Source organism: Phasianus colchicus, chromosome 5, assembly GCF_987193195.1.
Source record: "Phasianus colchicus chromosome 5, bPhaCol1.hap1.1, whole genome shotgun sequence".
Taxonomy (NCBI): domain Eukaryota; kingdom Metazoa; phylum Chordata; class Aves; order Galliformes; family Phasianidae; genus Phasianus; species Phasianus colchicus.
In genome coordinates, this window is record NC_143440.1 from 39,127,531 (window position 1) to 39,141,406 (window position 13,876).

Genomic DNA, 13,876 nt, shown 5'->3' on the forward strand with positions numbered 1-13,876 from the left:
GCAGACAGAGAGCGGCCGATCGAGCGGCTCGCCGCCGAGATCAAACCCACGCCTGGGAAAAGAGATTAGCGGCAGGGGAGGGTGGTGAGTGGAGTTCAACAGCAGAGAGCATGGTCCAGGAGGGCGAGCTGCAGGTGGGCAAAGCAGAAGCATCGCATCCACCTCCTTGTACTTCCCTGCACCAGCTCTGGGGTGACTGAGGCAGCGCCAAAGGAGAGGCCAAGGTCAGATGGAGAACCTCCCCAAGTTCACACTTTCCATGGCCAGCAGCATACCGAGAGGAATGAGGCAGCCCTTGGGGCTAGAGTGGACAGGAAGAGGCTCACTAGAACCTGAAGAGAAGAGGAGCAAGGGTGCACCATGCTGCCAACATGGCCCATCCTTCCCACCACCATTATGGTGGAAAAACAGGAGTGCTTGGTCAGCTAAGAATCAAAGTCACAGTGCCCAGTGAAAGAGGTTGAGTGGGAAGAGGTGTCTGTACCCTGGAGGGATGGCTGAGAGTCATTTCTCCTTCAGCCCTCTCAAAGAATAGTGAGTGAGCAGGGGTCCCACTGTGCCTGGACCCTTTGCACTCTCATTCTTCCACCCTTCATGTCCCCATCACCTCTGCAACACCCCCTTGGCTGGGTAGCACCCGGGAACTGTGCTTCCAGGGCCAGTTGGCTCGCAGATGTAGCTCCTGGCACCACATCCCTTAGATAAATTAGCTTGTTTTCTTCCTCTTCTGAAGGGTTCACAACCCACATGTGCTTCTTCCTCTGCTGTGAGTGGACCCCTAACGTGCTGCAGATGGGACACATTCCATGGATTCAGGAGCTGCCTGAAGCTCGTGGATTAAGAAGGAGCATTTCCCTGGCTGAAGGCTGAGGTGCAGGAGAAGGCCAGCCAGTCCCCCAGGCTCACAAATCAGGGTGCACAGCCAGTCTTCTGGAGGCATAAGTCACAGCCTCTGAAAAGAGTCACCTCAAGGAGCAAGAGCACAGTAGTCCGGAGAGCTGGATGGAGAAACAGCTTCCAGGCAGCAATTCATCTCTGAGAGCACCTCTGAAACCAAGGACATTGAGGAAGCAAGAAAAGCAGTTTCTGGACTTGAAAGCATGGCCAGCAAAGCCTCCAGAAGCACCACTCCAAGCCTTGACTTTGCCATGAGAGACACAGAGTTCAGCGTTCATGCTGACAGGATGCCCAGGGAAGGAGATGTTCCCAAAGGACTGACAAGCTGCAAGGCGGGTTTTGGGAACAGCTCTGTACAGACACTCATGCTGGTGCCTCCAGCCACCTTCATCCGCTCTTGATGTGTCCATCCATCAGAGCCCCAGGATACATCCCAGCCTTCCCCTGTGAGGAGAACGCCAGCATAGTATCAGAAATCAGAACAAAAACTGTCTGGCAGCCCTTAACAGAAAGCCAAGGTTTGCTGGGTTTGTTCCTCCTTCTCCTTTTGTCTAACCATCTCCAAGATGAAGGAGAGAGGCAAAGCTGAACCGAGTGGGTGTCTCACCACTGGGCACTTTGGTCATACTGTTGTATGAACGTAGGTCCACGTATTACTGAGGGCTGAGACCACATGCTGGAAAGGAGCTTACAACATGAGAGCAAAACATGCCACTGTGAGGGAGAAGAAATTTGGAGAGCAGGAACAGATGGCAGAACCCAAGGGATAGGAGTGAAGAGTGAGGCAGAGAGGAGATTGCTGTGGGCTACTGCTACAGAAAGACTCTGGTGGGGCTGGCTGCAGAGCACAGCTGGCTCCTTTTTTTTCCCATCACAGTATTTCAACCCTTCAACAACTCTTCAAGAGAAAGAAGAAAAAAATACAGAGAGAAAACTCAGCTAGAATGTGACTCATGCAGAGCTACAGCAGCTCAGGGGAACCTGTCCATCTGTAATTAATGAAGTCCTGTTTTCATTGATCTGACTGCGGCCTCCCCTCACCCCAGGAGGCTGGGGCTGGCTTCTCCTCATACCTGTGGCTGAGCTGCGTGTGGCAGGAAGAGGATCCTACAGATTGGACAGCCCTGGGCAGAAGCCCATTCCATCACACCTTCCTCAAAGGAGCGAGGCTGCTCAGGGTATCCACCCCATGGGACTTCAAGCAGAGCACACAGTCGGTTCCTCTCAGGAACAGAGGAATGGAAAGAAAGAGTGAGAGGAAGCTTTTCCAGAGGCAGGTTGTCACACACTGGACAGCCCGAGATCAGGACAGCAGGCCGCTCTCCTCAGCAGAAAGCTTCCCTTCTTGGCAGCTGGGACCACCCCAGGAACAGTACTTCCAAGGAGCCCACAACCTGAAAGAAGGAAAAGACAGATCCAAGCAAGGTAACACAACACTGTTGTTGGACAGAAGAAACAAGATAATGCCAGCCAGTGCTGAAAGAGTTCGTTCTGAGAACATCCTGCCATACGGAACTTTTCTCAACAGCACTGCATTTTCTCAGCACATCAAAAAGACCAGATACAAACAAACAAACAAGGCTGTAATCAAGCTTTGAATTCTACTGAGTGTTTGGAATTAAAGTCATTTAATCTTCTGATTAATGCTTTTGATTTCAAAGCAGTCTTCCTAAAAAGCTATGACTTTTGTTTCCTTCGAGGTTTTGATCCTGCTTTACAACATTCCACTGCTAAAAGCATAGGGAACTCAGACCAGAAGTCCTTCAACCCTGTAGATTTGTGTGTCAGGAGAAAACTGGTGGCAGCCCTGCAGACCCCAAAATGGAAGGAACCTGGCTGATGTTGTGTTTGTATTTTTGCTTGATTACTCTGTCATCCCAAAATGGCATCAAATTTTAGGTGCTTTCCTTCCAGTTTGGGCGCTGGAAGAGCTGTGATCTCAGTTTTTTACAATGCGATGATTTCAAGTCAATTTTAAATGTCTTAATAATAAGTGAATCTTAGAGAGCTGTGAAAGGTGACAGTAATAAGGTGGCGTGTGTTGGAGCTCAAGTAGTCAGTCACCAGGTAATGACTAGTTCATTTACACTTTACAGTCCCACTGGGTAATTATTGGGATTAGGCTACGTACCCAGTTTCCCAGCTATGACTTCACAGGCTGGGAATCCAGCTCTCTGCTGACATCAGAGCTGTGAGAGCTGCCCCCACCAGCTGCCCACTGCCACCCACCCTCACAGAGGTGTGGCACACACTTGTGGACCCGCAGCTGGGTGCGGGCTCTAACCAGAAATAAACTCTCATTCCTCATTGTTTTAACAAGGAAATAAATGTAAGGCTGGTGCACCCCTCAGGTGCTTGCCCATACAGCCAGGGCTGCCTCTCCCAAGCTGGCTCCAGTGCTGCAGATTAGCAGCTGGGGGCTGCAGGACATTGTGGCACAGCCCCCTCTTCCCTCAGTCTGACTCCAGTTGTGATGAACTACGGCTGACCTACAGCTCTCTGCCTCACCTGTCCCTGCCCCGGCATCCATATCCTATATGGCACCAGCCCCTTGGCCCCTGCTCAGCTCGAGCCTCCAGCTGGCTTTGGGGCCACTGCTAGAAACATTATAGCACACCTGTTCTTCAGATGAGGGTTTACAGCCAAGGCGAGCACATCTGGATTGTGAAATAGACGCTTGGAAGTTTATCAACATGTTTCCAAACAGTCTGGGTATGGCAGCAGCTCTGTCTCAGTGCTCTACTGGAGGAAGCAGCTGGCCTGGGCGGATGGTTCAGCACCCTTCTCACGCTCCGCACGGGCCAGGCTGAGCCGCACAAACGCACGTGTCCCTGAAAACCCAAAATGCCTCTTCCTGACAGCACTGCTCCGTGTCAGGAAGCCGTGTCAGTGAGGCTCTCAGAAGGGAGCGGGGAAGGGAAATCCAGTGCCCTTCCCACCCCCGAGCCCGCTGACGCAGCGCACCCATCCCAGCCCCAGGCCAGCAGCTCCCCAAAGCTCTGTGCTCATATTGATGGTCATGGGGCTGCTCTCCATCATGTGCAAGGATGTGCTCTGGCAGCTCTGTCCTGCACCAGACATGGCCGTCAGCAACCTCCAGGACTCCCAGCAGCGTCGCACTGTCACTAATGGGTTTGTCAGCACCACGCAGATGTGAGCAGGGATCATGGCCCGCTGCCCTGGGCCACTTCATGTGCACAGCTCTGCTGTTGTATGAGTTTCTCAGATGTGCGTCTCTCGCACCCATGCTCACAACAGACCTCCCACACAAATGCATAGTAAAACACTGATTTGGTTGTCTTCCCAGCCATCCCTTGCCAACAGAAGCACAGCTAATACTTAGGAGCATGAGGGACAATGGGGCAGGAGGTGCAGAAGACCTGTAAGCTGCTACCAGAGCAGGAGATCTGCTTGGATTGCGCAGTAATTGTTGCTTCCCCCAAGACCATTGGATGTCCCAGGTCTGAGCTCACAGCAGCTGACAAGCAAACCTTCTCCCAGTGGTAAAGCAAGTGACACTAGATATAGATGTACTCCTTAAAACCACTCTTTCCCCTACTGACACTCAACAGCAGCTTGGCTGACAGATGGCAGAGTCTGCAGTCTGCACTCACCTTCCATCTGCTGGTCCACCTGCAGGTAAGGCAATGCTCTTGTCCTGCAGTGCTCGCTGTTCTGCTCCCTTCTCCTGCACTGCCCGCCCCTGAAGGGGAGACCTCTTCATTTCTCCTATGGCTGAGCTCTGCACAGATATCTACAGGAACAAATGGGACAAAAGGAGACATTACTTTCAAGCTGGACCAGACCTTCACTTCTTTTGCTGTAGACTATGAGCATATCTGTTCTTTAGAGGCACCAGTTCAAAGTAGTTCCAAGTTCAGAATGCTTCAATGGGAGAGGCTGGAGAGGAACACAAGTGGGAAGGCCAGAGGCAACACCATGCCTGCAGGCACTGTACCTTCCATGACAGAGGTGCAAATGCATTTCTGTAGCAATTTGCATTCAATCAAATTCTTCATCCTTATGTATTCACTTTAAGAGCCCGGAGCTGGGGCCGCAGAGCTCCCAAAAAGTCCTGGAAAGAAGTGCATCCTGACTCAGGGGAATTAATGTAAGAGCATGAGCACAGAGACAGCTGACAACTTCTAAACAGAGCCCATGATAATGGGGCTGGGGACAGTGCCCTGGGGTGCTGAGACTGGGACCAGAGTTCAGTCTGGCTCTGATACAAGTTTCTTCTTCTGTCTCAGATAAAGCAGCTAGCTTTGGCCCTCAGTGACAGAATGGACAAGTGACTACCCCACACACCCACCTTGTTTGCCCACATCTTTGCTGGGACCTGTGGCACTGGAGCGAGACAGGTTATATTGGAACAAAGGGCAAGTGCAAGAGAAAAATTCTGAATGAAGGTGAGAGTGGTATGCTCACCAGTGCTTAGGCAAAACACTGTGTTTAGTTATACCTACCACTGAGCACATGTAGCATCTTAAGCCCATACAACAGCACAGTTTACTGCCAATGATGTCTTCCATGGGACTTGAAGAACCTGCAAAGAATGCACCACAGCTCAGGGCAGGAAGTACTGCAAGACACAACAGAGGAGAATGGGTTGGAAAATAGGAAAACAAATTCATTTGCATCTTGCTAAGAAAATTCATATCTAGATGTACCAGTAGGACCACCTGCCCCGACAGTATATTTCTGCTGATGGAGGAGTTCGTGTGGCTTCACATTTCTCAGTAAGTTGAGCTGGCTACTTCTAAACTTCCAGGTCACTGGGTCTTCTGTCTCTTCCTTCTCACTGCAGCATAGATCTGACCCCAGGCCCAACCCCACACTGCTAGGGCAAGAAAGTCTCACTCCTTACAGCCAGTGCTTTGTTCAGGGCTGAGCCAACACTTCCTCCCCAGGGAGAGTGCAGCTCTGAGGAGGCAGAGGTCAAGTGTGCTCTTCCCATAAGCTGAGGATTCGCCTTTTGCCACTTAATCCAGGCAGAGATTACACAGACAACAAGGAGCTCCTTTAGAGATGAGAACAGTGCTGCCAAGCACTTGAGGCACAAGCAGGTACAATGGGAGATGTGAACATGTGTCCTTCACCACAAATCTTTGGGGCAGCAACAAGAAGGCAGCTAGAAAAACAAAACATCCCCAGACAGTTCACTGTTGTTTTGCAAAATAACTTTATCATTACCACCAGCTGGTCAGGCTTGACACCTGATGCTCATGTGGCTTTTGATGCTTAAATTCCATGGGTTGCTTCACAGCCTTGCCTCCTCCAGGGAGAACAGCCTCACCACCACAGTGCCTGGAGGTGGATGTGTTGCAGCAGCTCAGCTCTGAGCCTGTCTGCACAGTGCAGGAGCCTTCCAGCAGCACCACAGCATGTCTGAAAGTGCTCCTGCTGCCTTAGCCAGTCTCAGCTGTGGCCCTGCACAGCCCAGTGCTCTCTCCCACATTCACAGATTGGTTGGAGGTGGAGCAGGATCTCAGAAGATGATCCAGTCACCTCTGTCCTCAGAGTGGGGTCAGCCAGAGCAGGGTGCTCAGGGCTGTCTCTGGTTGAGTTTTGGACATCTCCATAGATGGGGCAACATTTAGCTACATGGTTCACTCTCATCTAACCTCTAGGCCAGGAGGCTTTATGCCCACAGTGGGTTTGGTCACAGCTGGACAAGATACGGGTACCTCTTTTGGGGATGATGTACCTGCACCATGACTCTATTCAACCTAAAGGCCCGCACAGCTCCTGGCTCCAGTCCCACCAGAGCTACACCATGAAGATGCTGACTCCCAAGTTACATGGCTGTGGTTTATCTGTTCACAAAGGCCCAGAGTGAAAGGATGGGGTCGTCCTCCTTCTACTGACTGAGCAAACAGAGTAATAGTGAATCTGGCCCATTCCATTTTCCTCTGTTTCTTGCTTTCTATTCAAGGTATCTGAATGAGCAGGGGATCTCATTTGGCAGGAAAACTTTCCTCTATCAGAGCTGATTGTCTCCGAGATTGAGGAGGACTAACCCCTGTGACTCCTCCATAAACACCCTGACTCCCCCACGGCCATCCCTTCCTCCCTCCTGCTCAGCCTACAGACAGTGCGAACCCATGAGGATCCCAATCCCACAAGCCTGTTTTCACTGATCTGTACCATTTTAACTCCTGGCGCTTTTCTGGTTCTAATTATCTCTCTGCAGAGCTGACGACACTTAGACATTTCATTTCCCTGAAGACTTTTTCTGGCACTCAAATCCTGATTTATGCAGCGCAGCCGTGGACATCCTAATCACCCAGGCTCACCTCTCACTTGTTAACACCCTGGCTGGCTGAGGACCTGGACACGCCTTTCCCTCCCATCGGCAGATCCAAAGCAGACTGAACCTTTGCCCTCAGTGAAGTCAAAGCTTTGGCAGGTCTCTCCCCCTACCCCTTTCCCTCTCATTCATCACTGATCATTAATCACAGCAGCCTCTTTCCGCAGGGGAACTGCCTGGACAGACCCAAACCTGCCCCTGCAGCTGACAAGCAAAATCCCGGGAACAGGCACTGAACAAACCCAGTTAACTGCTGTCAGAAAATGCTACCAGTAGACTCAGCCTGGCCATTAACCCAGCTGCTGAGAGGGCATGGTGAGCTTGGAGCTCCTCCCAGACCTCTCGGGATGCTTCCAGCAGGGGAAACAGCTGCTTCCCCACACTCCCATCTTCTGCTCTTGCTGAAAACCAGTTCAGAAACAACAGTTAGGGATCTAAACAGCTCTTAACACTTATCACCTCCTGTCTCCAGAGGCATCCAAATCCAAAGTATAGCTACAAGACACGCATATCTACTTGCAACACCTCTTTGGAAGAATTAAAGAGTGGCACAATACAGTACTCAGGACACAATGACAAGTACTTCCATCCAGCCAAAGAAGCCAGAGTCCAACGCTGGTTCAGCCTGCAAAATGGTGCGAGAGGTTCAGGCTGGGCATGGTACCAAACATTACAGTAGAGCCCCTCTTTATGGCCCCCAGACATTTTTGCATTTGCGAGGGCCTGATGACCTTTCCAAGTTTCTCTCCACCATCCTGCTGTTCTTTTTTTGGGCTGTTTCTTCCTCCTTGTCCACACTGCCTGACAAGCTGTTTTGCAGGGGGCAAGGGCATCTCTCACGAGCAGTCAGCATTGCACATAACACAAGGAGGGTGAATTCTCTCTGCAAAGCAAATCTTACACCACTGTGCTGTGCTGGGACACATCTGTCTGAGTTATGTTGTGGGAAGGACTGTTCTCTGTCCTAGTCAGCCACTGCTGCCACCTGGAGAGACAGCACAACAGCACTAAGGGCTGCGACCCGGATAATCCTTAAATTCCCTCCTAGCCCTCTGCAGTGCTCGCATCCAGCCAGGCCTGACAGGAGGAGGAGGGCAGCTGGACAGGTGCCCTGCATGCTAGCTAGGCCTTTGTGTACTGGCCACAAGATTTGCATCTGAAGCTGCTGACAAATGAGGTGAAGGAAAAGTCTGAAACCAGGACCAAGTCTGGTGCTGGTTTGAGTTCTGACTGCAGAGCAGCTGGTGCAGCCTTGTGGGTGATACACAACTCAGCTGTCCTGAACACCCTTGCTGAACTGAAGTTTCCCTCACAGTGAACCGAGTGCCTTATTCCACCTCCCTGACCTCCTGCAGTTACAGGTGAAGAAATGACTCCCTGCATTCCTCCCAAAGCAGACTCTTTCACAGGGGAGAATCAAGAGATCAACTGCCCAAAGCAAACTCGTGGGCTCCAAGACTGCACCAACACATCATCAAGAGCATTAGCATTCCTCAGCTCTTGGTGGGTTGAGCCCCCCATTCTGCTCTACCTGTGGAGCTGTGGACACCCCCACAGCCTTCCTGGGGATCCAGAGGTTGGAGCACGAGGTGCTCAGACAGGTGGGAAGAGGAACGCAGAGGCCATAGCTCAGGAGGTAGATGAAACTGGGTGGTTGAAAACAAATACATGTGGGTATCAGGGCAATTGGTACCATTGGGCCAGGTCCTCCTACCACTGCAGCTTCTACTCCTCCTCCTTTTCTCTGCTTCCCCACCATCTGCTGAGGCAACCACAGGGAGAGGAGGTTTAGCGAGGGTCACCCTTAGGCCAAGACAGATGGAAAGGCCCTGCTGCAAGCACTTTCCTAGAGCCGGGCCAGACAGCTGCAGTGTGCCCCAGCCCAGCACATGAAAAGTACCCAGGCTGTGGGAGCTGGCTCACAGCCGCACACACAGCCCTGAGGCTCTCCTGCAGGACCTGAGCCTGCAGCTGGACACGGAGTGAATTAACAAGCTGCTTATGTCCTTCAGCCGAGTCTTGAACAAACAGATGACGCCAGGAAGCGATCCCTCTCCCTCCTGCAGATTGTCCTTCTGGTCAGAGGCACTTTTCACAGCACTCCCCAGGAGCAGAACCAGCAGCACCTTTGTTTGCTACACAGAGCTCCGGGCTGTCAACTGCCCTGTGCCTTTGAACCAGCTCCAGCCTTCTCAGCACTGCAGGCATCCAGCCTGGCCTGCTGCAGGCCTAATTAATTCCCTTGTTCATTTACGGTCTTCTGTCAATAAAGCAAGTAATTGGTGCACAGAGGCAGCAGCTCCTCATTCCATGCATGTGCCCTCATCCTGCTGGGAAGCTTTTTCTTCACCAAGGCTGCCTGCAGCCATCTCCAAACAGGCTACACGCATGCACCCAACCATAGGCAGGGACATCAGGGTTGGTCTGATGCTGCTACACAAAATTCTCTCTCCTTATATCCACTCAAGTCTACGCAAAGCCTGATGGATCAATTGGGACACAGTCCCACTGCTCTGTTACCCACTTTTCCCCCTCAGCTCTGGCACCACGGGGATGGGGCTGGGCAGAAGGTGGAAGGGCACCATGAGAGATATCTGGGCAGGATTATCTCAGGGGTCCTGAATCAGAGGCAGCTCCTCAGCCTTCAGAAACCTCCCTCGCCCCTGTTCCTTGGCCTTCTAGGGTAGAGGGAAGGGATCCCAATGAACATGTTTGTGCTGTTTGCCTTAATAGGGTGTTGTATAACGTAGGGGGAAGTGACTGTGCTGGGAACCCCAGCTGAGAACAGAGACTTTAATCCTGCTGCCCAGGGAAAACTTGGAAAAAATACCTCCATCTGTTCCATTGCATTAGGCTCGTGGCTCGGAGGCTGACAGCTGACCCTGGTTGCTCACTATGCTAGGGTACAGCCCCTGTCAAACACTGCCAGGGCAAGTGACCATGACTGATGGGAAAGGCAAAAGACAGCCAGAAAAGTTGGGGAGGGAGCCCTCCCAGTGCAAGTGACTGGAGAAGGGAGATAGTCAAGTGAGACAGGATCAGTGCACTTGGTCTTCCGCAGGGCCACACCAACACACAGGGCAGAGAAGAAGCAAAAGTGGAAGAGAGTAGGACAGGGGATGAGATGCAGGGGGAGAGATAAAGGTGTGGAGGATGCTGCAGGTGGCCTTTCCCCAAGGAGAATGGGGGTTCTGGAAAGCTGTTAACACCCAATTCTGTGAAGAAGCTGCCTATTGGTTCCCTAATCAAGTATTAAATTAGCTCAGTCCTAATTAGCTTGAGAACTGTGACAGGGTTAAAGCGGATTCTGCCTTCATCTTCCTGCCTAGAGCCATCAGCTGCCAAACACTCCTCCAGGTTTGCATCCTGCACTAGGCTGTGAGGAAGATGAGAGAAAACAGGGAGAAAGCTTCTTTAACTACTGTCAGAGGCAGGGTGTGGGCTATAACAGGAATGTTTGCTTTAAATCTCATTTAGCCATGGCTGGTTTTGTTACCCATATCCCTGTTACACTCTAATCCTCCCCTAGGGGGGACAAGGAGAAACATTTTCACTTTTCTTGGTCCATCCATGGAGCAGACAGCTCTGCTTGCCTTTGTGCTCACTGCTTTGCAGTCCCTGCTGGCTGTCACTTTGCCCCTGTTTGACAAGGGACCCAATGGAGCTGCACGTTTCTTCCGCACCTCTCCTCTTTTATAAACTTTTCCTTCAAAACTTCAGTCTGTAGCAGAATGCAGACTTCTTTCCAGTCCCTCACACACTCCCAAGCCTCCAGCACCTGAAGAGCAAAGATGAGCGTGCAGCTGAGAAACGCAGTCTGACTCTCTAGAGAAGCTGGCAATGCTCGCAGTTGACAGAAGAGTCCATTTAATTATAGCAGGCCCTAAAAAGAGAACATCAGCTCTCCGTGCTCAACTACACTTTACTGGTCCACACGTTAAAATTCCCTCTCCACTCTCAAACTGATGACTAATCTGTGTCTGACATCCCAAGGGAACACATCTGATCTGGTTAGCATTACTGCTGTTGTTTGTTCCTACCGAGCACATTATTCTTACTGAGCTATTTGTCCCGAGCCTCCTGAGAGCATGTTGCAGGTTAATGTACACATGTAAATCCAACTTCCTCTCATGCATTTTTAATGCATTGCCTGCTGGAAAACAACAGGGCAAGTGGGAGGAGTGCAACAGCGACTTGTGCTGAGCAAGGGGATGCTTCCTGGATGCCAACTTCTCACACAATCCAATTGGAGGGTTAGAAGCAGGAAAAGAAAATTATAAAGAAAACGAAAAAAAAGAAAAAAAAAGTGAGAGGAAGAAATAAAAAAAAAAGAGAGAAAAAGGAAAGAGTAACCCCACATTCAGGAGATCCGAAGCCGACCCAACCCCTGGTCCCGCCAGGCTCCAGCCAGCCGTCGGCCCCCCCCTGGTGGCCACGCAGCTGCACCTTTCTCTTGCTGGATAGACACAAAGGTGACATTTCTGTACTGTAATTTTTAGTTTCAACAACTGATAATAGCACAGGGCATTGATTATTCCCAAGGCCCAGGAGTGGGAAGGTTGCATATCGCTGCTTTAAGTACAGGCAAAAAGGAAGGAGGCTGCAGTTTTCTTAAGTAAGGATTTGGAGCTGCTCCACACCAGCCGTGAGGGCTTTCACAAACCTGAGCCAGCCCCAAACCAGCAAAGTGCCTCTCCAGACACAGCCGAACCTCTCAAAGCTGGTTTCATCCTCCAAGAGATCTGGAGAGAGTTGTGATTCCTTGTACTTCTTTATCTGCTGCAGTGACTGTGCTGAAACTTGAGGCAACCCCACGCTTCAGCTACTGCAGCACGAGAGCCCCAAGCAGCTGCTCGTTCTGGTAAGAGATGAGATTTCTAACATTATTTGGAAAATTGCATCAGTTTACAGGGCTTCAGAATTACGTTAACATAAATCTCTAAATTAAGGGATGGGTATGGGCCAGCACACTTCTCACAGCTTATCAGAGGGCTGTCTCAAGAGGAAGGGAAGAATGCAGTTTTGGCCACCATAGAGTCACTCCCCAAAAAACTACCCAAGTTTACTCTGGTCTTCACGTGCCTTGTGGAAAGCCCTGGAGCAGCCTTAGGCCAATTCTCATTTCTCCATCCCTCATCTGGTGCGAGAGTTCTGCTTCCTCCGCCTGCATTCACTGCAGCTTTACCCCGAGAGCAGTTTGGCTCTCAGCCTCACTCCCCATTTCCAGCCCAGCGTATGCTGTAGCACGCCATCCCTGATGAAGGGTAGCAGAGAAAGACTGGTTGGAAATTTTGGGTGAACTTAAGCTACAGCTGTTTTGTTTTACTGCAGAAGAAAAAAATTTATAGCAAATTATGTCTAAAAATGAACACATTCATGCAGCAACACCTCCCTCCTACAATCAAATTCCATGCTCTTGAGAGCAGGGATTAGCATTTCTCACGCATTCAATGAAAGGAAAAAAAAAAGCACAAACAAGGAGAAAGCTTAGAATTTTCTTTTTAAAATCACAGATTTGGCACCAGAAGGCTCTTGCCAAGACAGACTGAGGTTCTTGTGGACTTGAGGGTCTCCCATAAGTTTATTTCTTTTACAGTTCCATAATCACATACTCAGACTTTTTCTGCTCTCACGTGCGAGGCAAGTCAGACGCAGAATAGCCAAAAACATACACATTCACTTTGGGAGCAAGGAGTTACTGCTTGGTTCAACTGACAGCTTCAGCCATAACATTATGAAAGAGAGAAAAAAACATATCCAAATAAAGCATCATTTCCCCAGATGCTTCACTCATTCAGGTATCTGAAGAAAATCCTTATCAGCTGTTCAACAACTGAGCCAAGAAAAGCTTAGCAGTGGAACTGAGTGCACAAAAGCCATTGACAACGGCACAGCTACCTGGACACATCTCAGGTCAAACAGCCACACGTGGAACCAAAGACTCCAAGCCATCAGACAGACAGTTGCTGTTACTGAAGACACATGCTGGGGCATGCAGATTCCAGCATGAAGGGCCCAAGTACATGCCAAATCAAATGGCTGCAGATTGAGCAGCAGGTCACTGTCACTGCTCCCTCTCCAAGACACCATCAATGTAAACTGGTGGCCAGAAAAGTACACATCCTGAGGTAAGGGGCAGAAACTTTAGTATCTCCTTCATGCTGAAGTCATCCACCAGGATGTTTGCAGAATAGAAACATACCGTACAACATAAAAACACACACAAGTCTCAAAGAGCTTATCTTTCCCTGACTTCAGCAGACCTTCTTGGACAATACAATGAAGCACGAGCAGCGCCAAGACCTGTAGCTCAGGAGAAGTCAGGTACTACACAGTGAGTCAGGTACTACACTAATTGCACCAACTGCATTCTTAATTCACATAACAGATTCTTCACAATACATTCTGGATTTACCAACTACTTCTGTCCATTTTCCGGGAGTGCCACAGCAGGCTGCAAGCCCTGAAGCAGAACAGTCTTCTAGGACCTCACAGTTCCTGTGTTCAGTCAGGCACCTGCAAGCCACAGGTAGAGACTGCCCTTTCCCTCCCCTCACACTAGGCCTCAGTGAGACATTGGGAGAACCCAAGTGGCTCCTCATCCATAGACAGCACTAACCAGCTTGGTTACCTCTGCCAGCCCTGAAAGAACACAGAGTGAGAAGGCAG